Genomic DNA, 26,893 nt, shown 5'->3' on the forward strand with positions numbered 1-26,893 from the left:
AGTCTAATGTCGAAGTAATTCAGAATTTTGCAGACAGTCTATATTTAATTTAATAACACAATCAATCACCCAAAAAAGGCAGAAAACTGTTGCTTTTTATATCCTTGTTGAGGTATGCAGCACCAACTGTTCAAGACATCAACGGTCTTGAACAAATGGAAAAAAATGAGTCTTGTTGGTTTTGTTGCTTGGTTGCCTGGCTGTTATTCTACATACTGACAGAGCACTCAGGACTGTCAGTCAATAGCTGTAGTGAGGCAGTGTGAAACAATGTACGCATGTGATCTGTCTGTGTGTGTATGTGTGTGTGTCTGAGAGAGAGAGAGCGAGAGATTGAAAGACAAATTCTTCTGTTGCTCAGATTTGGAGTCTTCCATTTGTTTCAGCTTGCAGAGCAATTATGGTTCAATCTGAGCCAAGTCAGCTATAGGTCCTACTTGTGCATTTTGCTCAGAATTGCTCAGTAAGCTGGTAAGCCTATCTGAGTACTGCTACTCTGCCCATTTGATTGCCTAATCCATTTTAATATGGTTAAAATCAGTAAGTATAACTCTAAATGTCACTTGTACCCATCTCTGTTGAGCCCCACTTAGGCTAAATTAAATGTACAGTGTATTCCCAAAATAATATTAAACAAATGAAAAATGATTGGGTAAAGGTGGCTCAGTTGGTGAAAGCACAGATTGGACCCTGCATCACAAGTTCAGTTTATGGCTGTGCTATAGGTCAAATACACTTAGGAGTCCACAATGGAAAGATTTCTCTAGAATGGGGTAAATTAGGCGCAATTCAGCCAAGTTTCTTTTGAGTGCACCATGGTACACCAGGCTACTAGTGGTTAGAAAGAGAAGCACCTCTCCAATCAGTTACAATTCTGTCCTGCATTATGGAGTGGCTTGGAGGTAAACAATTTTGTAACGTTAATTTATATATAACACACTTGAAAAATAATTACTCTTTGACATATTTATACAGTAGCAGTCTAAAAATATTAAATACATGCACCCAAAGATGGGTGCTAAAATGTCTCTGTAACTGAATGAAAAGCTGATAAAATTAAAGGCCGTTATTATTTATATTTATATCATGAGATTATTTGATTTATGTGAGTGTGAATGTGTGAAAGAAATAGCATTTAATCTTCTCTGTGAGGAGGAAGTCAGCCTATGAAAGAGCTAAGAGGAGGTTGTGTTGTGTGGAAGGTGAGGCTTCACCACATTACATTTTTATTCACACTCCGGCAAAGGACCTGTTTTAGAGAGAGCATGACCTCGATTGATTGGTTTTACCACATGATTAAATATGAACCTCTGTTTAGGTCTATTTGTGCATCATATCATGAAATAACTTTGGAGCTGAGGGAATATTTTGATATAAAAATTTCTTAGCTGGCACCAGGATATTTTTCCCGGGCTGCTATTTTCATGCTGGGTGGGTCATTTGGAGATGTGGATTGGCACAAGGATATTGTTTAATATTTTAACAGATTGAAAAGGTCTTAAAATTGCCTCAGGAAACCTGGTCTTCAAACAGATTCAGCCATCAGCCTTGATATGAGTGATTAAGAACAATATGCTGAATAAGATTACAGTACATCCCTACTACAGTAACATCACAAATAAATGTAATATAGAAAAATAAATCATTGTGATGTAAATTTGGTATTCTACTATTTCATGCTATATTCACAAAAAATAGGATTTTGTGAAAAACACACAATGTGGAATGGAAAAACATGAATGAGTAAAACATCAGTGACAAGACACGATTTAAAATCGTTCACAGAATTGCAATGCAATTCTACAGTTCACATGGTCAAGGTAGCCCACTGTAGAGAAGTGTTCTGTCAGCAGAATCAAGCACCTAGTTCAGTTGAAACTCCATGGTCAGTTTTGCCCGGGGATTAATTGCCATCGAATAATTATTATAATCAACTGAATCAGAGTCTCATTACCCCTCTTAAGAACATGCTTAACATTTGGTAATTCCATCTGATGACAATAAGAAGCTTCTAGTCACATGCAGGGACTTGTTAATAGACAGTGGTTTGGTTGCGTCAGTGCATTTGGATGCAGTGGCAGACACTAGCATGGTTGTCCTGGAAACCTTGTTGCCTGCTGTGCCTTTGTTGGCGGTGGAGTCTTGGGGATGTGACAGGATGTGCAGCTGAAACGGTGAAAAGGCCCAGAGGTGACATCACTTGGGAGCTTTGCACCCACCAGAGGCACAAAATGCTCTAGTGTGCTGTAAAAAATAAAATTAAATAAAAAAACTGCAGTCACCAGCTCTCCTGCTGCCAATGGCTACCACACACCAAAATACACTGCAGCCAGACAGGCAGCATGGCTGCCAGACTGCACTGCTAAAGTACAGGCTTGCAACAAGTTAAAGGAACAAATACATTTCAGTAGTAATGGATACAGGACATGCTGGCTTGTCTTTGTCATTTCATCTGGTTTAACTAGTGTGATTAAAGTTAGATCCAGACATTATGAGAGGCATTTTTACTGGTGTCTCCTCTCAGATCGCTGAAACAATTCCCTAAAAGGCCATCTGTTATCTTGTTATTTTTCTTTAGAGATTCCAAGTGCATCCCATAATTATAACAACAGGGGTCTTTGGCAGAGGCACTGCTACTGTTTCCATGCTGTTATTAAAATTAATATCATTACTGAGATAGAGAAACATTCATTACTTCCAATATGGAGTGGTAATGGGATGCAACGCAAGAGGTACTTTAATGAGAATGGATTTTTTCCCTTTTTGTATTTTAAAATGCATATTATGAACAATCATGTATTTAATGAAGATTGGAAAACCACTAACTGTATACCGTGCACAGGGGTCTTAAAATAATGACATAAAACAGATTTAGTAATTTTGTGGATGAAAAGCATCATTTAACTTTGGGGGGGAAAAAAGAAAAAAAAGTGCGCTTGGCTCTCATAAATAGTTCAGAATCCTGCCTTTTTGTGTCTTTGCAAGAAGAGAATTAACACGAGTAGACTCCTGGTTCATGCAATGCTCAGCTCCCTGTTTTGTTATTCTGAGAATAATAATGACATTCAAAATGAACCATTAACAATGACAATGACTAAATGCAGTGTTATTTACACCTTAGAACAAAATGTTTTGCACTAAGCTGTTGTCACGCGCGATAAGCGGAGACATGTGTTAATTATCATTAACACACTATTAATATTGTTTTGGCTTTGTATTGGAGTATAGCCTGTGTTTGCAGTGGAGATTAAATTGTTTCCAGCTTTAGATAAGGGAAATTACTTAATGGGCTGATTTGGCTTCATAAGTGAGCATTGTGGGAATGTGTTAGCTATTGAAAAACTTATTCCCTGAGTGAATGTCCTCATTATCCCTCATTATGATTGAGAAAAAAATCATAAGAGAGCAAATAGAGTGTGTGAACACATGTGCACGTGTGTACTTGCATGCATACTGTACCTGCATGCATATAGTATGTATATGTGTATATAGGTGTAAGTAGATAAGCCAATCGAAATTTACGGTAAGTCAAAGAGAAAGTTATAAAATTACATATTTAAAATATCGGGATTAAATGACAGTGGTCTAACCTTGGGAGATTAATTAAGAACTTGATATTCATAGTGGGAGAGTGTGATGATGAGAAAGAGATAAGGATGATCAGGGGACAGGAACTGCGCTGTACTCTGAAATTAGTGGCCTGTTAACCTCTCCCCTACAGCAGGATATCAATAATCCTTTCTAGTGATAAATATAATTCCTCAAACAGAACCAGGCTGTGTCCCCTCCATCACGTTGGTAAGATGGCCTGATTTGCTGTATGAGATGTTTGCCCCTTATATGCTGATGAAGCATATAAGTTCCTTTGTACTCATTTTGATTAGTACAGAGTAAAAAACAACCAATTTTCCACAACTGTCCCAATATATGCCCTGATGTCCATCCATTACATAGCCCACTTATTCCTGGTCAGGGTCACGGGGGGCACTGGAACCTATCCCAGCATGCACTGGACTAGAGGCAGGAATACACACTGGGCAGATAGCCAGTCTATTGCAGGGCACACACATCATTTACTCACACACTCATACCTAGGGGCAATTTAGACTCTCCAATTAACCTGACCTGCATGTCTTTGGACTGTCGGAGGAAACCGGAGTACTTGGAGGAAACCCACGCAGACACAGGGAGAACAGGCAAACTCTACACAGAAAGGCCATGACCAAGATTCGAACCAAGGACCTTCTTGCTACCTACTGCTGCCCTGCCCCATGCCCAAATATATGCCGTTATATATTTTGGAAGGAGACAAGAATACATGTCATCCCAAATATTTCCATCTGAATGAATTACTAGTCTAGCTACTATGCTTTTGAGACTTGACATCTAACTGCATGAGACTAGGTGGTCGAGCAGTGCATCTCCCCCAAAGTTGAAATAAAACCTCCACCCATGCACATATCACGTCAACGGCTCCCAGAAAAAAAAATTTCAGTGTCATTCATTGGTAGCTTGTAACAGCTTTCCTTTTCTATAAAATGATTGCAGTAGTGACACATTCATTGCATTTCATTTAGCTTTCAATTTCCTTGACATTTGTTTGTTGTCTGCTGAACTAAACAGCTACCGTGTCAAGTACATTGCCATTACGTAGTGCCTATTGCTGTCGTTAATAACCATATACTATGGCTGAATTTTGATTATAAATGTGGGGTATGACGCTTTTTAAGGTAATGGAGGTAATATCTTACTTAATGCATTTTTGTGACTTTTGGGAGGTCAAATATCGACCAAATTTCTATAAAACTAATATTTCTCAACTCAGTCTCCAATGGTCAAATTAAATGGCTTTTCTATCACTGGTTAAAATCTGTGAGAACACTGATTCTCAGATGGTATTCACTACAGTATGTCTGGTGAGTAGAAAAAACAGCACCTTCTACTAGTGAAGCCAAGCTGTAGTGTAAGGCCAAGATTTAGAATCAGCCAGTTGTGGAGAGAACTAACTAATTTAAATCATTCAGCACTGACAAGCAAATAGTTTTTGCAACCTATGAAGCTATCAAATTGTAGCCTCCCCTCCTTACGTGAAATGACAGTGTGGACAATATATGACCATTGTGGCTAACATATTTGTATTACATATTTTTAGGAATCAAAACTTGGCTTCAGGAATATTTGAAAACATTTTTTCTCCCAGCTAGCTCTCAAAAGTTGGCTAGCTCATATTGAGTTATAAGGCTGGTAACTGCTAGCACACAAATAACATTCTGAAATTCAGACATTTAAATCTAAACTAGTATTGTTCACACATGAATACAATGTCCTTCACTTTACAGTTAGCTTCCAATTCCTTATGTGTCACCACTTCTCTCGAAAGATTAAACTGTCTGCTCTCACCTTAGAGGGCTGTGTGAGCACACTTCGAGACCCATTTTTCCACACGGTCCTAATGCCATTTGGCTCTTGGCCTTAGTGTACAGGTTATTTTCAGACAGACTTTTCAACAGAAATGTATACATTTTCATGACATTTTAGAAGTGCTGGGGGGGAAAAAAAATCGGTGTTTTTGAAAATATTCAGGGGACATGTCCCCAGAGTACCTGACAAACATGTCACCGGTGTCCCTGCGGAAATTGCTCCTATGACTGTGTATAAATTTTACATGCCTTTAAATGGCTGCCATTTCACTTTGCCACCTGTTTCCATAAAAAAAGGAACTCGAAATTTATGACATTGACATTTTCTCGCCTTACCCCAGTGAATTTAGGGGTTATTTCCTCTTGTTTGGCAAATAGGAAACCAGATTAGGCCCTGTTTAGTATTTGTTCAGTGGCATGTGCCTTAAGGACAGGGCTGAATAATACACTCAATCACTCTATTAACTAGAGTAGGAAGGAATGCTGAAGGCTCTGAGTGCTTATTAGAGGATGATTTGAGAGCCTAAGCATTCACTTCTGTAAACAGGAAATTTTGCTGCCTCGCCTCCTCTGCTCTTGTACTTTTCCCTTGGCCACAGCTGCCCGTCATCCTGGCAGTGCATTTTCAGGAGCGCTGATGTCTGTGAAAGGCATTGTAGGTGGGTGATAGAGTAATGAGGGTGTACAGAAGCATCAATAATGGCTTGAAAAAGAAAAAAAGAGAAAAGGTTCAGCTGCAAACGTATACTTACGTAAAGCTTTTTTCTGTTGACATTTTGAATGGATCAATCCTTGCTTTTTATTATTTATTTTTTATATTGTGTGACAAGAAATTGCCTTTTATTTTGTATGAGCACTTTGCTAAAGAATGAGTGGGGGAAATGAATTGTCAGACACACATTGTTTTTTTTTTGACATCCAGTAAAGTGCCACTTGTATGTATGACTGCATTGTGCTTTCATTTTCATAACATTTCACACTTCAGAAATAAGCCAGCATAAGACAAGTGTTATTTTATCAATTGCTTAGTATTCCCTATAATGACATTAAGCGACCTGATGTGATCTGATGCTGCCAAACTGCCAGTATCAGCTGTAATCAATCAGCTGTAACAAATCTTTTCTCAACTAAACATTGGAATACATGTCTATATTAATTCATTGGTAAACAAGATGAATAATTGAAATTTACTGTTTTTCCAGTCATTTTGAGCTTCCATGTTCCATATCTAGACAGTTTAGCCATGTGGCAGGGGTATGGAACACATGTGACTAAGGCCCAATACACTCTTCAAACATCCCTGCATTTCAAACAGGTGTGTTTTCAGCTGTTTTCAGCTTCAGCAGGTGTGTTTTCAGCTTACAGCTGAAGAACGGCAGGGACTCTGCTCTCCTGATTGGAGTGGGGAGCTCATTCCACCACTGGGGGCTAGAGTAGAGAAAACGGGGAGGAGGGAGCTTTAACAGAAGACAGTAGGAAGGAATAGTGCCAACTCACATTTCTTTCAAATAAAATGCTGGATACTTATTTTTAATTATGCCTCCCTGTGATCTTGTGTCTGTACTTAGCAATTCCTTTTTAAATTAAGCATTGTTAATTCATTTTGTTATCTGTGATGGGTACGAAATTAATCACTCGTATAAAAAATTATAAATCTTGTGCTACAGAAAAATGCATCTTACACTTACACTTAACTGAAATTCTGGTATTACATTTCTGCATTTGTGCAGCTTCACATATGCATTTCATATTAGTTATACAGTACGCCCTGTGCACTGAAATCATTTTTTAATATATTTATGTTTCTGATCAGTACGAGTTGGGCTACAGTGTATCCATTGGCCATTTTTACAAGCCCAGAGACTATAGTCTTTTTGTGTACTGTATCATTTGAACGGTGCAAAGTGCTCCCTTACAACAGCCCCCAACTGCCCCCCGCCAAGATCTAAACCCACAGCCCTCCGTTTGGTGAACTCCACACTGCTCTCTTCGTTTAGATTTCATCTTTCCTTTACAAAAAAAAAAAAGCATGGCATCTGTGTATTCCAGACTAAGTGTTATCATCGATAAATCGATCTATAGAAGGGTGAACCTCAGCATCTCACATTACACTGTATGCAAGTATAGCCCAACCCCCCGGTAGGCCAACATCACTAACTGTAGTTCTGTGGAACAGAGTGAATTCAGCCTTCAGACTCCAATTAATCTTCTGCTTGGTTCACTGGTGAGAGCATGATAGCTGCCCCTCGGTGTTGCTGTGAGACCAATACCCCCCCCCCCCCCCCCCCCCTTACCCCCAATGTCTGTTACAGCAATTTACTGCTGCTTAGTTAAAATGCTATTGACACTTTCTGCTTGAGCTACATTGTGTCTCTCTGGTGTTGGAGGATTGGATAGTTAACAGTGTGGTGAGAACCTCCAGGGAGGCATACATTATTCCCAACTTTTAAACTAACGCTCTCTCTCTCTCTCTCTCTCTCTCTCTCTCTCTCTCTCTCTCTCTCTCTCTCTCATCTCTCTCTCTCTCTCTCTCTCTCTCTCTCTCTCTCTCTCTCTCTCTCTCTCTCTCTCTCTCTCTCTCTCTCTCTCTCTCTCTCTCTCTCTCTCTCTCTCTCTCTCTCTCTCTCTCTCTCTCTCTCTCTCTCTCTCTCTCTCTCTCTCTCTGTTTACAGCCATGAGTCAATGGCAAAATTTAGTAGGAAAAAAGTAGACTTAATAATGACATGGTGTTCCTCCCATCTTTGTGTTTCTCAAGAGAGCAAGAAAAACATTTTACTTAAACAAAAAGTACTGTTTGCTGTGATTCATGATTTTGTATTACTCAATAAAACAACGCATTCTCTCTTTTTTTTACTACCATAGATACACTCCTAGGTGTACTGTAAGTGGAGATTATGCTGAAGGTCTGTTGTGTGGTCTTCAGGTGTTAAACTGTGGCTGTCTTCACAAGGTGCTCAAGGTGTTTGTCCATTTGTGCTGTGAAGATGAATCGGGAGCTGTTTCAGTGCAATGCGTCAGATGGCTGTGAACCTGAGGCTCTCTCACAGCCCATAAAACAGATGAATGTGGACCTGCATGCGGAAATGGGGAAAACAGCAAACAAATAACAAGCTTTAAAGTAGACGCTGCTAAAAGGCGTTTGCTTTTCAAATAACAAATAATTGTTTTTCAAATAGCCTCACAAAAACAAGTAGCATATACATACACTACATGGCCAAAAGTATGTGGACACCTGACATCCATCACCTCATCCAAAATTGTGGGCATTAATATGGAGTTTGGCCACCCTTTCTTGCTATAAGAACCTTAACTCTTCTTGTAAAGCTTTATACTAGATGTTGGAGCATTGCTACAGGCATTTGCTGCCATTCAGCCAGAAGGGCATTAGTGAGGTCGGGCACTGATTTGGCGAGTAGGCCTGGCTTGCAGTTGACTTTCCAATTGATGCCAAAGGTGTTGGATGGAGTTGAGGTCAGGGCTTTGTGCATGCCCATATAAAAAGTGCTGTAATTTATACATGGTGAAATCAAAATGTAAAGCAGTACTCTTCAATAAAAGCTGAGAATGTGCACTTTAATCACATCACTTCAAATGCCCTGATGAACAGTGCACATTGCTACGTGCGTCTTGGAGATAGCCACTTCATTATGGATTTCAGCCTGTGCGTGTCTGTCTAAGCACAGCACTACGTCCTGCTGTGCTATGAGTCATCCTGAGTCTAAAAGGCTCAGGGGAGGTGACTGTGCTGTGAGCATGATGGCCTTCAACATGGGCTTGAAAAGTGATTGAAATTGTTCTTCTTTTTTTTTGTTTTTTTTTTAACAGCATTTTATAGGTATGGCATTTGTGCCTTCTGTCAACAGTTACTTATATCTCATTCTCACTTCACTGGTCTCAGGTGAAAATGGTTATCATATTCACAGTCTTTAAATCTTAGATTTGAGTCCATATTGGATTCTGGTTGGCCTTGATTTGAGGAGGTGTACACAGTTGGGTCTGAGATGCTGGGATAGATTCAATCAAATGTGATTAGATTGTTTAAGGGCCTTGGACAATCCAGTATCTTATCTCAATAAAGACTACTCTGCTCACACTTGTTACACTGACTGCAGGAAGCAAGCTATTCCTGCCAAGAAAATTAATGTTCATCAAATGATTGTGAGTCGTTATGATTAATTGGTTGGACCACTTTAAAAAAACCGAAAAAAAAAAAAACCTGCCTTTCATGGTGAAAGCTCTGTTTGGGTCAGACATCAAGTATGCTAAATTCAGTCAGATATACTTCCTAGTGCAGGAACATATAAACCTATGAGAAAAATAGACTGTTGGTACTTAAAGATGACTTTCTACTGTCCTGGTACTGTAATAAAAAATAAGTGAGTTTTATGTCATTGCTTTTTTTTATGGCATAAAAATCACCAGGACAAAGTTAATTCCACTTTTGTTTGTAGATATAGCCAAATATTTGAATGTACCACAGCTTAAGTTTATTCCCTAAAATAGCTGTGTCAGTATGTAATTCACATTTTCAATTGAAATGTACAAAAATGATTTTCACAGCTACCTCATTACCTGTCCTATGTGGTCAGAAATGGTACTGAATTAAAGACCAGCAAGCCATTCCTGTCACTGTAGCCAAGACTTAAGAACAGGGGTCCTCAATCTTATCCAGAAAGGGCCGGTGTGGGTGCAGGCTTTTGTTCCAACCAAGCAGTTACACACCTGACTCTGCTAGTCAAGATCCTTTGCAAAGACTCCAGTGGTTGATTAGTAGAATCAGGTGTGTAACTGCTTGGTTGGAACAAAAGCCTGCACCCACACCGGCCCTTTCTGGATAAGATTGAGGACCCCTGCTTAAGAATAAGGGTTGCTTTTACTTTTTTTTTTTTTTTACCCATGAACCTCAATGTAATATGAACTGTAGTTTCACCCATAATGATCAGTGAGGATTTATTTCCAACTTTGTAAATGACAATGATTTAAGGGTTAGTACAACATCGACTTCAAGTCATCATCAAGAGAAATGCAAATAGGAACAGTTCATGATGGGAATTTATCATGTCTTGGGAATAAGCATCCCAAGCCTTTTCCCATTTTCCACTCTGTAAAACAGCCAGAGAAACAAGTGCTTGTCTTTGCCAAGGGCTCTGTGCTTGGAATTAAATAGATATCCCCACAAGCCCCTCTGTGCAAAGCGGGGGCAAGACAGAATAACCTGGCAAATCTTGGCAGGCATTTTAAAGTATATATAATATATATCAAGCAATAAGAGACGAGGGAAAGGGCACATTAACTGCCTCGCTTTGGGCCGAGAAGCTGATGCAGCAGTGTGCATTCTTCCATACATGCCTGCTGCCCTGGAAGCACTCAGGACTAGATAAAGCACAGGGAGGCTTTCTCTCACACACACACACACGCACACACACAGATTGCTGAGCCCCAGAAATCTCCAAAAGATATAGTGGATTTATTTTGGGTACAGTCATCACTGTCACCCAATTTCTCTGCCCATTTGCTTCCTACATTAAAAGCACCCAGCTGTTTCTAGAATCCCTCTGCATTATTGATGGTCAGGCAGCCACTCACTGTACTGTAAGTGGGCAGCCAAACCAGTGCTCAGCACTCTGCTATATATGTGCATTTTCACACAGTTTTACTTGCATGCGTGCACACACACACATGCACACACACACACGTGCACACGCATGCACGCACACACTCGCACATGAGCGCACACACACAAACTTTAATATGCACAGCAAAATCATAGAAAGTCAGGGGAATTCATGTTTAGTTGATGGGATTGGAAAAACAATGTCTTGGGCATCATTCCCCGGTATCTCATAAATTTGGCTCAGATCTGGCAAATGAGAAGGCCATGACGTGAATAACGTCAGTCATGCTCAACCTATTGTCTGGCTACTCTTGTTTTTTGGATGGGAGCACTGTAATCTTGAAAGACACGTGCCTCCAAAGAAAATAAATTCTTTAATGCGGGTTGAAGATAATCACGCAGTACCATTAAAAGGTAGGAATGGCAATGACTTTGCCTTCTGAGGGTAGTGAGTGCCCCGATGTAGTAAAATCCACTCTACACCATTTTGGAGTCACTAGAACCCCTAATTGATGGAATCAAGCACTGGACTGAAGAATAATAAAGATTTTACACCAAACACGCACCTTGCCATTTCCATTAGTCGGCAATAAGGTGAAGGGCGCTTCATCTAACTAGACCACATTTTGCTAGTGGTTGGTATTCTTATGCTCTTTGTACCTCTGAATGTATGATCACAGCCAGGTGTGATGCTAAGTCTCTTTACAACAATACAATTATTGTGTCCTGCTCGTTGCAGTTATCGCTGGACTGCTCTTAATGGCTGCTGTCACACAAGGTTGAAATATTAATTGTTTTAGTATCAGCCTCCAATTGTTCATGTTTTAGAATGTGTGAGTAGTAGTTTTCCAATAATGCTTACAATAACTGAATCCGAAACATGAATCCAACTACTGTCCTTCCTTGATGCATACTGTTGCTTTAATTTGCTTTGCCGTTACAATTTGTTTAATTGTGTTAAAAACAACAATGCATTTTTTGTATTAAAAAAGTGTAAGATTGCTGTTAATATGCTACCATGTTAGTTAATACCTAGCACCAAATACAGTAGGTAGCCAGCTACTTAGGAAGCTTGCTGCAGAACATGTACCGTTAAGTAGCTTGCCTGCTAACTACCTATTGTGTTTGGTTCAAGAGTGCTGAATAAATCTCTATTTGCTAGTGAGCTGCAGCTGATTTATAGTTGACCGGCTCACTTGCTACATATTAACAGGTACTAGCTAACATAAAAAACCAATAAGAGGCTAAAAAAAGCTTGCATGCTGGCAACAGTGCATTTATTCCTCATTAGTTTGTTAGCTTTGCCTGGCTTCTGTTAAGAGCAGAAAATAAAGCAAATAATACCCTTAGAAGTCAAGGGTATCGCCTCAGTGCAGCTTGAGCTCTTAAACCCCAGCAACCATTTTCAGGGTTAAGTGGTAATCTGAGACTCAACTGATGTAGTAACTAGACATTTTGGGGAATTCATTTCACTCCCTTTAGAGCCAGAGTCCTTTGCTTTTGCAGAAAAATAAGTTTTTTTTTATTGCCCAATATGCGAATTACCTCAAATTTATGATGCCTTGGTGGAACTTAAACTCCAGCAACAATATGTAGGGTGAAGCAGTGATCTAATTTTCAGCTGATTTAGAAACCAGGCATTCAGTGGAATCTATTTCAGACTATTTCTACTTGAATTCAGTTAAATTCATTTGCATTTGCAGGGGAGCAATATTTATAATGGCTGATATACACACCTGGTTTATTTTAGATGCAGCAGTGAACATTGTATCACATTGTATCATGATAGGGTGAAGCAATGATCTAGAATTCCATTGATTTTAGAAATGAGAAGAATTGAGTATAAACTGAATTCAATATTTTGCTTTTTCTGAAGAGATCTTGGACTAGACAGCTCAAGTATATAGTCAAATTTGGAAGTAACATAAAACAGTTGGTTAAATTGAGTGAATCATCAAAGAAAAGGAATTGGAAATTATATATGCATGTAGTTTTGAGGTGGTTAAATATGTAATAATTACTGGAGGATATGGAAAGGGGACCAGCACTCTGGTCCCCTTTGCATGTCCCCCCTTATTTACACCTTTAGGATTTTAGTTTATATGAGTTTGTTTGTTTAATCAATTCAGTTTTATTATACCTCATCGTTGGTCTGATTATTGTTTGGATAAATGAACTTGCGCCTGTTAAGTTATTGGTTATTATTTCAATATTTTATGTTGACTTTCGTAATTATGATTTAACAATTAATTTTATGAGATTATACTTCTGCACCATTTAGTCACTGAGGTTTTATGTATGTATATTCTCTTCACTAGTGGATTCTTGTATGTGAGTAGGAGTGTATTACCAGCATAGTTGATAACTTTTTGTGAGACTATATACGTTTATATTTATATCCCCTGCATTCCTTGTTGCCTGTGTATACGTATATGTGTGTCTGGGTTTGTGCGTGTGTTTGTACAGAGAGAGAATTCAACAGAATTTTTGTTGTTTTTCCCAGTCCCTACAATGGCACCGTTCAAAGTGAGCTGAGCTCCCAGGCTTATGCTTGTTAGTCTGCGGTGACTTGGTGACATTTAACAGAGATGATGGCTTTGTGTGTGTGTCATGTGGATGACACATGAGAGACTTACAGCCTGCAAACCTGCAGAATCAATCTTCTTCGTTCCCAGCAGAACAAAGCATCAGAAAACAGCAAATACCTGGGGAGTCTTTCTGGTGATATGACTTTGAGGGGTGTTTCGGGGGCAATGACCATCCAAAATGTATTCGTTTGCTTAAGGGTAGTGTGAAATAAAAGGGTGACATTTTCATTCATTGCCATTGTTGTTATAATTATGATAATATGATAATGTGGGTATTATTGCGAGGCTGCCTATGAGGGTTATGTTTGCATAGTCACGCCTTGTCTCTCCGGCATACTGCCTGCTCTGACTATTCCCCTGGCCCTCTCCACGCAAGATCAATGACAGGGCCATTTCCATGCCAAGCTGACCTTTACTTAATGGATCTCATTTTTTTTCTGCACTCATACAGAGAGGTCTATATTTGTTACACCATGTACCACCAGCCAGCTGACATATTAATCTCTACAGTGGCAAACGATCCACCAGTGTAAGGACAAAAAACATGGAGCTTTTTTCACAATTCTTTGTGGTAATATTAAATTGGCCATCTTATTTATTTATTTATTTTTCGCAAAAATGTGAAAACAGGTCAAAGTTTGAGAAAAGAATATATTTTGGATGCAGTGTGACATTTTTCAAGCACAACGTGATTTAGGCAAGTAGGATATGTTCTTGGATCAACATCACTATTGTCATTCCCGGAACAACATTCCTTTAACCAATCATTGCCCTCTGATGTCACCAGTGTGTGGGCACAAAACAACTTTCCCCTGAGCTATTTCAAAATTATCCAAAACTCCCTGCTTTCCAGAGAGATAAGCTATTGTGCAGCAAGCCCATTTCAGTTCATAACACTGAACAAAATGGATTTTGTAGATTTAAAACAAAAACAAATAAATAAATAAAACAGGGTGCTCTTGTAAAAACATTATAGAGATGTAAAATGGGTGCTCTTGGAACTGGGGGAACAAAGCAATAGTAAAAAAAAAAACTGATTGGTGTTCTGGGCACTCCAAAAATAAAAGCATTAGGAAAATAAGGATTAAAAAGCCTTTATTGTAATGGCTATAATATTAAAAATACCAGGACATAAGAAAAGCCTAAATGTTTTGCCAACAACTGATCTTCATCAGGGCTTAAAAGAAGGAAGTTCAGGTGTGGTCTGATCTATATAGACAAGGTGACTGATTGGAGGCAAATGCGTCACATGAATATAACAAGAATCTGAATATATACACCAATGCTGATCCACGGACCACTGAATGGTGGAAACAAGATGCCACAGAAATATTTTTACTTAATCTATTATTTTGTTCAATTTTTCTAACAGAAATTTTGAGATTTGGTACACATAGTAGCGTACCTCTCTGGAAACCTGGGCATTTTAGAGGGAATTTTTTTTGTCAAACCCTCCATGCACATGTGAATGTAACCAATCTATAGCATGGAACACATCCAGGGTCATAGAGGCCATGAACACTGTCTGGTTTGAGGAAACTGACTGCCTTGAATAATTTGAGTAGGGCAACTTAATCTGTTCTCAAATAAAATCAGTTTTATTTGTATAGCACTTTTTACAGAAAACTGTAACAAAGAAGCTTTACAAGAGTAGCAGAAAAAGTGCGAAAGCCAGGCCTGAACCCCAAAATAGCAAGCATGAGGTAAACAAAAAAGAACTCCCCAGTGGGGAAAACCTCTGAAACAGTCATGAGAAAAACTCTCAGATGGGAAGAAATCTCAAAACGAGCCCACCTATAGAGGGCAAAGCTCATCCTCCACTGGCCAGCGCGCTGTAAAGTAGCGGTAGAATGGATGTAACAGAAATGTAATAAGAGATCTATCACAGCAAATAAAATGGGTTGAGCCGGTTACAGTTGAGGCAATAAAGTAACTGGAAAAGTAGAAGTCCAGATGAAGGGAAGTATAGTGCAGTTTAGAGGGGTAGGATGATACATCTGGAGCTCCAGGCTCTGTCAAGGTGTGGGCATGGACCAGGGGAGGAACAGGGGTACAGCAGGGAAAAAGAAACAGAGAAGGTTAGGTAGTATAAACATGATCAACACACGGAGTAAGCATCGTCTGTCTGACAAAAAATGAGGATAAACACTTTTGAGGACTCAGACCATGAATTTGTGGACAAGGCTAAGCTACCTTGCTGCCTCTGTGCCATAGCCCAGGACAATGAGCTGGGCTAGGCTGATAAGCGAACATCTGGTCCTGCTACCATGCGAGGATTTACTACTAGGATGCTCAGCAGTCCAGACATCTGCATCTAACTTCCTAAACTGGATGATTCAACTTGACCATTTATCAGGATATAGGACTATTGGATTAGCAAACTATAGAATTGACTATAGAGGTATGTTTCAAGGCTACACTTAAAGACAGAGACTATGTCTTGAAGTGTGAACATTCATATGGAGATTGTTCTATAAAACACAAGCTGTGTAAGAGAAGGCTCTACCTCCCATTGTGATTCCCATGTTCTATTGTAAAAACTGAAATGTCTAAATCAGAGTATTCAGGTAGTGCACCAATACAGTTTGTAGCAGTGGAGGTAGTAATAGTGTGACCTGTGTACATCTTTGGTTCAAATGTTATGGGATGGATCAATTGTAGATGCAGTGTTATAAGAAAGTAGTTTGAAAGAATAGGATTATGTGGATAAAATATTGCATCAATAATATTAACACCAAATCTTAACACCAGGTCTAATGTTTGACTGCAATAATGTTTTGAGTAAAGCCAACTGATTCTAAAATGTTCATGCAAGAGAATCATCTGCATTTTCAAAATGCAGGTTAAAACCATCTAACTTCACCACTTTGTTGTATTACAGCTAAGTGAGAAAGAAATCCTGCAAAGTCAGAAATAAAGCCAGAGTATGGGCCAGGAAGTCTATAGACAGTGACCAGGGCAATAGGCTGAAAAAAAGTGGTTCACTAGTACTTCAAAGGTATCAAATTTATACTCTGAATTTGGAATAAGGTAATTGTGAATAGTAGCAACGCCACCCCCTCTTTGACAGTCCAAGTATTCACTGATCTTATCCTCTTAAAATATAAATGTACTGTTTACTGTTTTTAAATGACTTATTACATTTTTAATTTTTGACGATTCATTTAGTTACACTACAGTAAAGTTTTTTCAGTGTCCATCAAGATGCGTGGCAAAACAAAAGAAATTGGTGAGATTCCTGCTAGGTGAGATCCTGTGAGGGTCATAGCTGTGCCCAGTCCAAATACTGCCCTGAAATATGCAAAACTGGCTCAGTGGGATGATATTAATCAATATGCCATGACAGTCTTCTTTCATCTTTAGTCCACTGTTTGACATACTCCCAAATTTGGAATGTCCAGTTGTATTTGGAAGCCTGTTCTGTCACTTTGACGTTCTTTTTTAATTCAGGAGATGGCAGCCTGGCAAGAATGGCCCTGGAGGCATGTTCTGCCAAATGCCATTACTTCTCTCTCTGTAATTCTCCCGGCTCAGCTGCACAGCCATTATGTTGGAGAACTATACTTCATGTACGGTTGGCATAGGCAGACCTCAGTCGCCCTGTGTTGACCAACGTAGATGTAAATTATTGTATGATCTATGAATCAAATATTGGAACACGGGCTGCTATGTCATTGTGACCTTTTTATTAAGTGTCCTGTGGTTGGACAACTTAGTTTAGTAAGAAAGATCACCATAGTGACAGCAGAAAATTCCATTCTTTGGCCTCATCAGTGGTGGGAGGAGAGCACTGCTCTTTGTGCATAGGAAAGAGCACTTTTTAGCTCTCTGACAATACAGCACTATGGGCTCCAAGGACAGCCCTATTAGGTTCTGTAAAAAAAAAAATCACTTCAACTTCTCAGCCCCCTCAAGTGGCTGGTAACCACAAATGGACTTATACGGGAGAGAGGAAATACTTGAGAAAGCAGAAAGGAAAAAATACTGCCAGACCTCTGCGATTATGACATTATTTATGGCGACTCCTTCACTCCCTGTTCCTTGCATGGCTTTCGTGTCCTTTTTAATATTCGTCTCTTCTTGCAGCTTTATAACCGAAAGCTTGGATGTGGGTTTTCTGAGGATCTGTATTTTATATTTGTGTCTGTGGCCAGGTCCTTTTACTGGGACATGACTGAGAATGGCATTGTGCTGCCATGTCTGATGATGATGACAGTGCTGTCACATCTCCCCGCAATGTTGCATGTGGAGAATAATTGTTTATTGCATTTTGTAACTACGGTGAAATGCTGATAAGGACAGAGCAGCATGTTTTGTATTTTGTGCACCGATTTATCTTTTTTTTTCTTTCTCTCTGCACCAAATGTGTTAATCTGGCAGTGGCATGATTTATTCTTGAGTTTGCAAATTCGTTTAGAAAAGCGGTTGAGGGAACAAGCGAAAGATACAGCGGTGCATGAAAATGGAGATAAATTTGGCACATCTCACAATGACCCACAGAGAACACTGGGTATAGAGGAGGAGTGAGGTCGTCTTCTGCTTTCCCTCTGTCTTCTGAAAAGTGTGCCTGATAAAAGCGCATCGCACATATCCAGACTGTCAGAAAAGGAAGCAGTGTACTTTCCCTGTCTGAATGACCATAATTGAGGTTGGGACTGCTATTTAATTTGAGGGTGCCATTCCTTCTGCTATGAGGAGTTGGTTGCTTTCATACTTTTTTCTTAGGTTTAGGTTTTCTTAGTTTTTTTCACATTTTTAATTTTAATGAAAACATCACAACTCTTCAGGATATTCCAAGCATAGTGGTAGTAGGTTCAAACCATTAAAATATATAGTTATTTATAGTATTTATAGGTTTATGTATGGGAGAAATCGGGGTGGCAGGTATGCCATCCACCAAGTTAAACCATGGTGGAGCACACCTCATACCTGTATTTTAACAACTGTTGGCTGAAGCATTTAATTGATAATATCACCATAGTAACCTAAAATCCACATCCAGCCTGATGTATTCCATGCATTTTTATACTTGATAACTATTACAACAAACAGCATAACATTTTATATCAGTCGTATTCAAATCTGTGGCATCAGTAAAAATTTCTCATCAGTGGAAAATGACAGATGGTCTTCTTCTTGGATAATGGGGGTAGTTTCAGTATTTCCAGAGATGCATGAAACCTATAACCCTGAAAAAGACACACTTTATTGTTATGTATTAGTTCCCTTGTCTCTGAAATAGCTTGTAATGAAAGGAAATTAGCATTGAAATGAATCATTATACCTCTACTGTTGCTGCTTAATTAGTCTGTACAGCACTAATAATGACAACTGTAATAATGCCATGCCTATCAACTTTATTTCTTACCTCATTAATTTTCCTAATTTTAGACTTTGAATAATTTGTTTTGTTCAGATGTTAAATATGTTGTTATTTGTGCCTGTTTAATTAAGACATTTAATTCTTTACTTAATTAGGCTTAGGTAAGATTTGATATTGATCTGGCTTACAGAATATTTTTTTAAAAATACCTTCAATATATTGAAACACTTATATTTACAAATTCATTTCTTTTCTTTATCTTCTTTGGCAGATTATTGTGGCCATAACAACTAAAAAAAACAATCACTGGATGATGCATTAAATGCTTAACATGGAAGCAATAAACATAACAAAATAGATGCAAGAATATCATATGATATCAAGACCATAGACACACACAATATCCTAAGAACTTGGTAAGCCTACTTCAGCATTGCAATGAGAACAAAGCACAATAAATTACCCATCGACTCCCATAAGACTCATCATTATCTGTCTTTCTGAAACAATGCTCCTTCTTCATGTAATGCTTCAGGTAAGTCTTAAGTATGTATTCATTTGTTTATTTAGGCATGAATGCCCCTGCTGTTATTTTACTCCATTTTCAGACTACTGATGATGTTGTTCACCTGTGCTGGTATTGGCAAAGAAAAATGATGTTGAAAAATGCACTTGCACATGCAAAATCTGATCCAGGGGTACAGGCGCAAATAGCACATGAGCTGAAACAGACAAATGCAGTGATTGAGGTATAAATCAGCATTATCAGACTCCAAGTGATTTATGTGCCATTTTGAGGTTGAGCGGTAAATCAGATCTTTATCAGATATGTCAAAAAATCATGTTTATGTTTGAAGCTACCAGTGTAAACATAGCATTCCATATCTGGAGAAATGCATGTCCATTCTTATGTTCTCTGGTTGCTGGTTAATGTGTGAAACTTAAGAGGATGGACTCATCTTCAGTTTCCTTATAAACCCTTGAACTCTTTAGCGACATAATGGAATTGCTTAATTAGTACTTGTTAGTTCATAATGTAGTGGCTACAGAGATGCTGGGTGGACACAGTTTGCAGTGTGCTGTGCTGGGGTTTAAACTCTAGACCACAGAACTGCATTACAACTGGAACAGCTAATACTTATAAAGCATCACATATTTCCAGTTGTAACGCAGTTCTGTAGTCTAGAGGTTTAAACTCCAGCTAAGCACATTAATGGACCCAGTAGTGTCAAAGAAGCAATGCAGAGAAACACATGACCGCAGTCATAACAAAAGGGTATAATTACCGAGTCATAATTACAGTATGAAACCAATTTAACAGATTCTCCACAGGTTATAGCCATGGCAATTTACACTCTGTTTTTCAAACCTAGAAATGAAAATTTCAGCCAGTTAGTAATTAACTGTTATATTACTTCTTTATGATACTGTCCAGGAAGTGTTCATATAAGTCCTATTATTGTATTGCTGTATTACTCGGGGTTTGGTGAAGGAAGTGCATTGGGGCACAGGTGTCTCATGAGTTCAAATCATATCCTCATATCTGGTTGTGACAGCAGAACATTGTAGAGTTTACATGACATAGACTGGTTGGAACACACTACCCTCCAAAATGTTAGGATGGCTGCTATAATCATGCCATATATGTGCCATAGTCTGCTTTGAGATAATGGGACACTTATGGATGTAACACCAGCCTGTGCTGCTTCCCTTCTCCCTGATGAAAGCTTGACCATGGGAGCTGTGCAGAGCAAATCCCATTTGTGTCTCATTTTGTCTTTGAGTTGACGTGATGATAACAATGTAACGGGTGACATTTCATTTAATCAGGTTGAGATCACACTGTGGGCTGTAACGGAATAGTGGAGTGAGCTGAGGGATGCATGCCTCAATGTGAGATGCTCTCTCCTATAACAAGATGTAGATCAGTGATTGCACCAAGACTCAAAGCACATGTACAATATAACAGTAGGGTTGTGTGGTATATTGGTACTTAATATACTACATATTTAAAAACAGTACAATTCCAGAAATTGTGCAAAATGTGGTACTTTATCAAAACTTGCCTGATTTTGCTTTCTGTTGCAGCAAAATGATTGCAATATATTAGAAAAATAAACACTGTGCCTTTAAGAATTGAAGGGAACATTGATGTAGTGGGCATGCCTAGTGATCTGTAAGTGGGTCATATCTATATTACATGGTCTATATGGGATACAGGAGAATTCCAGAGGTGTCGTCCTGTCCGATAGGTTCACCATGACAGAAAAATTTTATCAGGAGGAAAGTTTGACCTCATTTGTTAGCTAAACTACAGATAAATTGTCTGGACAGAAAGATAGCCAAACAAAATATGGAGAAACTATTAACATTAGCTAGCTAGCTAACTCCCTAGTGTTACTAGGTTACCCATATGTTATAGTTAATTTGACTACCTTTCTGTCCAAAAGATTTATTCTTAGTTTGACTAACAAGTAAGGTAAAACTTTCTTAAATTTTTCCATCGTGGCGAACCTATCAGATAGGACACCACTTCCTAAAATCTGTTTCCAAGACCTGAAATCAACCTTGCTCACTCTTCCTAACACAAGCTGTGTGGGAGAGAAAACTTGCTGTGTAGTTCTGTTTCAAAGCTAGATATAATAACATCAGTAGATCACAATGACCATCCCCAACTTGTTGAAAAACAAGACACTAAGTGGTAAGCAAGTGTACATGCACAGCAAAAACGATTATACTGTCTATTTTTTGGTACCCTTCTGTTTTTAGGTGTGCTTTTCATTAAGACACAAAATTGCTACAAATTTTTGTCTTTTTGTCATTCAAGTATTTATGTAGTCTACTTGTTATTTTACTCCATGGAAGTTGTCTGCCTACAAAGCCATTGATAACGATGAACCAGGCAACTATATTACAATGCCGGTTTGCAAAAAAAAACAAAAAAAAAACTTGAAATCCTGACAGGTGTGATAGGATAGATACAGGTATTGTATTTGGAAGTGCAGTGCTATTGTTTGCAAAGTGCTCACATCTTTATACCAGATTTTGTGTGTCAGATGAATCAATATTTTTGAAAAGATGTAAAGTTTACATTTCATTTTAAGTCTAATTCTTGATTTGATGGGTATAAAAGTCAGAAATTAGGTATTGGAACATTACAATTTAGTCATCAGTAAGGAATTGTGATGATTAGACATCAAGTTTGTATAAATGACATGTCTCAATGTCTGGTCCCAGTTGTCAGTCAGCAAACACGTTTATAGAGAGCTGCTTCTTCTTCATGCATTTCTGCATGTCTACCTATCTCCCTCATCTCACGCTGTTGCCTTCATTCAAAGTGTGTCTAAATCTGTCATTTTAGGTGACTCTGGATTAACTTCAATTGTGATCTTATGATTGGTTTAAACATTTATTTTTCACTCAAAGCTTATTTGTTATATCTGCTCATGTAGGTGGCATTAGGTGTGTGTGTGTGCGCGTGCGCATGTGTGTGTGTGTGTGTGTATGTGTGCATGTGTGTCTTTTCTTCCACTCAAAGTAGCTTGCTAAAGGCTATGCACAGACAGTTTTGAAAAAAAAAAAAACTGAAGAAAATTGAAATTAGTCTTTCAAAGTTTTTTTCCAAAAGAAAAGCAAAAGAAATGGGATGCCTTTTCGCAGTTTTTAGAGAGGAATTGGGTTCTACTGCAGAGTTGAAACTGATGACTCAGTTTGTAGCCCTGGGTCTGTTGAAAGCAGTGATATGCTACATTAGTGTATGTGTTGAACAGATGGGGCTGTATTGGAGCTAAAATAAAAGTAACTTAAAATGGGCAAAAAAGAACTTCTGGGACTAAGATATGCCTAATTAAATCATATGTTGATGAAGCACAATTAGAAGTTAACAGCACATTTTCCATTGGATAATTCTGTTTCCATTGGCCATTTGTAGAGTGCTCACACCTTGAACTTGGGCATAGTTGCTAATTTTGATAAGTGTGATTCATTATGACCATGGCCTCTTTGTGATACAAATGTCTTTTTTACAGGGAAGAAATATTTATTCAAATGAGTGTGAAAAGCTTTGACCACATGCTGCTACCTTTTGATAAGTATTTTAATTAAGCCTCGTGCAACATCCTATTTGTACTGTTTAATATAGCTTGAAGCCTTGGCATTGAATCAAAGTTGTTGTGGGGAAGGATGGACTAAAGACTAATATTCAGCTTGAAAGTTACACATTGGCCCTGATCATAAGAACCTCAGCTAATAGACTTGTTGTGCTGGCCCACAGCCCCCAGTTGGCGTTCAGCCGTCACTGTTAATGTTCAATCTGTTTTATCTGTCAGGTGTTAGTATTGCTAATGAAGATGCACAAGAGAAGAGATATGCAGGAAGGAGATAGAAATCATCTCTGAAAATGCACAAGAGTACATGTGCACACACACACATACACACACACACATGCACAGTTGCATGCAGGCATGCATGCACAGTTGCACACACACACTCATGCACAGTTGCACGCACATGCACACACCCACACACACACACACACACGCTTGCTCTCATAATAGTTTTATGTTTGAGTGTGTTGGTTTCAGAATTCCCAGCATTAGCTTACAAAGGATGCTGTGCACTTTGAACCCTTGCTTAAGAATGGGCATATTTTAGGCTTCAAGCTCATATATATGTATTGTGATAAACAAAGTATATATTTTTTGTAAATGGATGGTCACGTTTTTGAAGTGAATGAAATAGTATAAATAATAGACAAATTACATCAGAAAACCTGTCTGGTTTTCTTTGTTACACTTGTATTAAACAAGCATATCACTGTGATATTAGTCACAAGGCTACAGGACTGGAAATACAGCTTGCCAGCCGATATGTTGGATTGCACTCTCTCCCACATACTCTGGTTTACGTTGTCTCAGATTTACTAATGAAAATTAACTAGACTATATCAGCGCTCAACAAATTACCATCTGCTTTCATAAGTTCATGCAGAGAGGAGAGCTGTGAGGCATTCTTTTGGAAATTAGGCAGAATACATAATTGGCTTAATTAAAAAAAAAAAAAAATCACAACCCTCTTTTGGTACAGTATGGTCACCCCATGTATACATATGCATGAGAAAATTTGCTAGTGTATCAAAAGGAAAGACATAGAGCCATGTAATCGCAGAAAAGAACATCCTAATAGTGGTGTTAACCTAGTGTGACCATTACGTAAGTCCAACATGTATTTCAAGCTTATAGCGACTGATTTTCAAAAAGCAGTCATAATCCTTTAACAAATCTGTCCCTCTGGCAACCGTGAGGAAAATAATATTTGAATTTACACATCAGGAAATAGTTGATGGCCAATGAGGCGTAGTGTCACAACCTGCATGCAACTGCAACAGAGGGGAACCGAATTTGCAGTTACATCACAAACAAAATCAATCAAAAGAAATGGTGGATGATGTAGAGAAAGTATGGTACAATGTTTGGCAGCGTAAAAAAGGAAAATGTTCCTTCAGCCTAATGCCGGCAAAAGACACAGGCAGTGGTCCAGCCAAGGAAGGAATATTAACACCCATAAAACAAGAAATGGAACAATGCCTTCAAAATGAGCCAGACATGAGAGTGGAACTTGGAAGGAATAGACAAGACTGAATTTGTGGCTGGATGAGGCTGCAGAGTGTCTGAAGGTAAAACTGCACTGAAGATTCATTCTATACCCGACTGAACACATTTATGCAATAAGACAATTGTTCAGAACTGCCTTTTTATACTACTGTAACTACTAGCTCACGAAGGATTGGCTAATTTAAGCCCTCCATCCTTTCAATAAAAATATTTCATTGATAGAAAAAAAAAATTCTGGGGTGTTCAGCACCTAGGGTAGTGTAGTACAAAATCTGGATTGTGAGATCTTTGCAGCTGGCTACTTTGAAAAGATCCAGGCGCAAGGTAATGTACACAACAACTTCACCATAGCCAGCACGGATTTTGATCTTTGGATGCATGCCTCAATTTCCCCTTTTATATTCTCCAGAACTCTGATTATTGTGTGGCTGATTATCTTAACTGTATCACTTCACTATCCTTCCTCCTCTGTCCTTCTGGTTCTGATGACTCCTGCTGTGTCTTGTAGAGATAACTTGGAAAGTTAACTTTCTCAAGTTTTTGAAGTATTTCCATTTTAGTGTTTGTTTGAATTGGACAGAGTTTCTGTGTGTTATGAAGGATATTTTAGATATTTGCATGAGCTTTCGATGACCTGCCGCCCTTATATTGTCTGGCATCGGGGCAAGTTCAACGCAGCTGGTACAGTGATACTATACCTCCAGAGGTTGTACACATGAGCACATTCATTTTATAATGTCTAAGCACAGTTAAATTCATAAATATCCATTTTATTTCATGCTGGTACATGCTGGTTCATAAAGGAAACAAGTTCTTCACTCCCAGAGACAGAGAGTTATGGTACAGATGCAGCTAGCCTGGCCAAGGGGTAGCCAGATTGCCTGAGCTGCTGCCTGTTAACCAACCTACTTACAAATTGAAATTAAAGCTATGATTATATCTGACTATAAAGCAGAAGAGTTTCCACTATGTTGCCAAAGCATATTTACTGAAGCTAAACTTTTTCAATAGATATTGGTTGTCTAAAGGTAATTGGTGAAAGATATATGAAGACCATTTCATGATTGTGTCCCCAATTTCAGTCCCAGGCACATGGGGAAAACTCCTTCCAGAAGACCACATTTTCCACAGGGAAGGTTGAAGAAATGCTGTGTAATCAAAGACAGAAACTTTAATGAACAACACTGGATGGGGTGAGATGTGGTGCGGTCCATAGCACTGCTAACTCTTGACCATATGTAATCCATCCACACGGGTAGGGGTTCAAGCCCTGCCATGGTAGGTTCTTAGCTGTCGATCCTTCTCTGTCTGTTACGCTCACTGCTTTATATCTGCCTGAATAAAGCACAAAAAACAATACAGAAGGAGAGTGGTCTGTCCTGACCTTCATTTTAAACAAAAAAATAAAATAAAAAAACAATGGAATGGAGTAAAACTTTGTCAGCGTACTATAGTTCAGTTACTGAGCTGTTCAATAGGTGGATAATTACTTTCAAATACAATTTTAAAAACAATGAAATTTTCTTTGTCAAATTCTAGTTCTCACCTGTGCTTTATTTGCAGCAAAAGTTCAAGTTCTTTAAAAAACCAACGGACAACCAAAGCAGTTCTCGTTTCACACTCATGGCTTATCTCTCTCTCTCTCTCTCTCTCTCTCAAACACACACTCACATATGGCAACTTTATAAATGTATGTATATTGTTTATGGTAAGGGTGTTTAACAATGTTACACACCATTTTCAATTTGGTTCCTTTCTTACCACCTCAAACCACTGCTTTCCCACTATATTGTAAAACAGGAAGGAACAGAACGCTTCACAGCTCCAGGTAATGCAAACCGTTTGGCCAATTTGTCGAGCCCAATGTCCAAAAGAGGCTGAAAGTTCAGGAGGGTGTTACAGGTCCTATCTGAAGGACAGGGATGAGGGGAGCACGTGCTGTCAGGCTGAAGAGCTGAATAATTAATGGTCTTTAAGCAAAGGGCATCTGGAGGGGAAGAGGGAGGCAACAAGGCTCTATATTTCCTGAAACAAGTTAGCACAGGGGAGTGGATCTCGTCTATTTTTAGAAAACGTCTCTCGTTTTCTCTCCCCCTTGCTCCCTGTCTCCCCTCCTGCTGTAAATAGACTGTGTAAACATGCTGCACCTCCTAATGTTGCCCAGCTCATCGCTGTGCATCCATCCATGCAGGCATTTTGTACGCAGCGAATGCTAACTGTTGATGTGGACACCACAAAGCGTGGAGTCTGTCTTTGAGCAGGCTGAGAACTGAGACCAGTGTTCATTTCTGTGCCCTACCTTGCTCAGAGCGTGCTTGTTTTAATTATCTTGTTGG

At 38.8% G+C, this 26,893-nt stretch overlaps 1 protein-coding gene across 2 annotated transcripts in view; it reads left to right on the plus strand.

The window, feature by feature from the left end:
- LOC118209547 (calsyntenin-2-like) overlaps positions 1-26,893 on the plus strand; it is a 276,935-nt gene that overhangs the window by 167,495 nt on the left and 82,547 nt on the right. The gene's annotated exons all lie outside the window — the stretch shown is intronic.

This window comes from Anguilla anguilla, chromosome 12, assembly GCF_013347855.1.
Source record: "Anguilla anguilla isolate fAngAng1 chromosome 12, fAngAng1.pri, whole genome shotgun sequence".
NCBI classification, from domain to species: domain Eukaryota; kingdom Metazoa; phylum Chordata; class Actinopteri; order Anguilliformes; family Anguillidae; genus Anguilla; species Anguilla anguilla.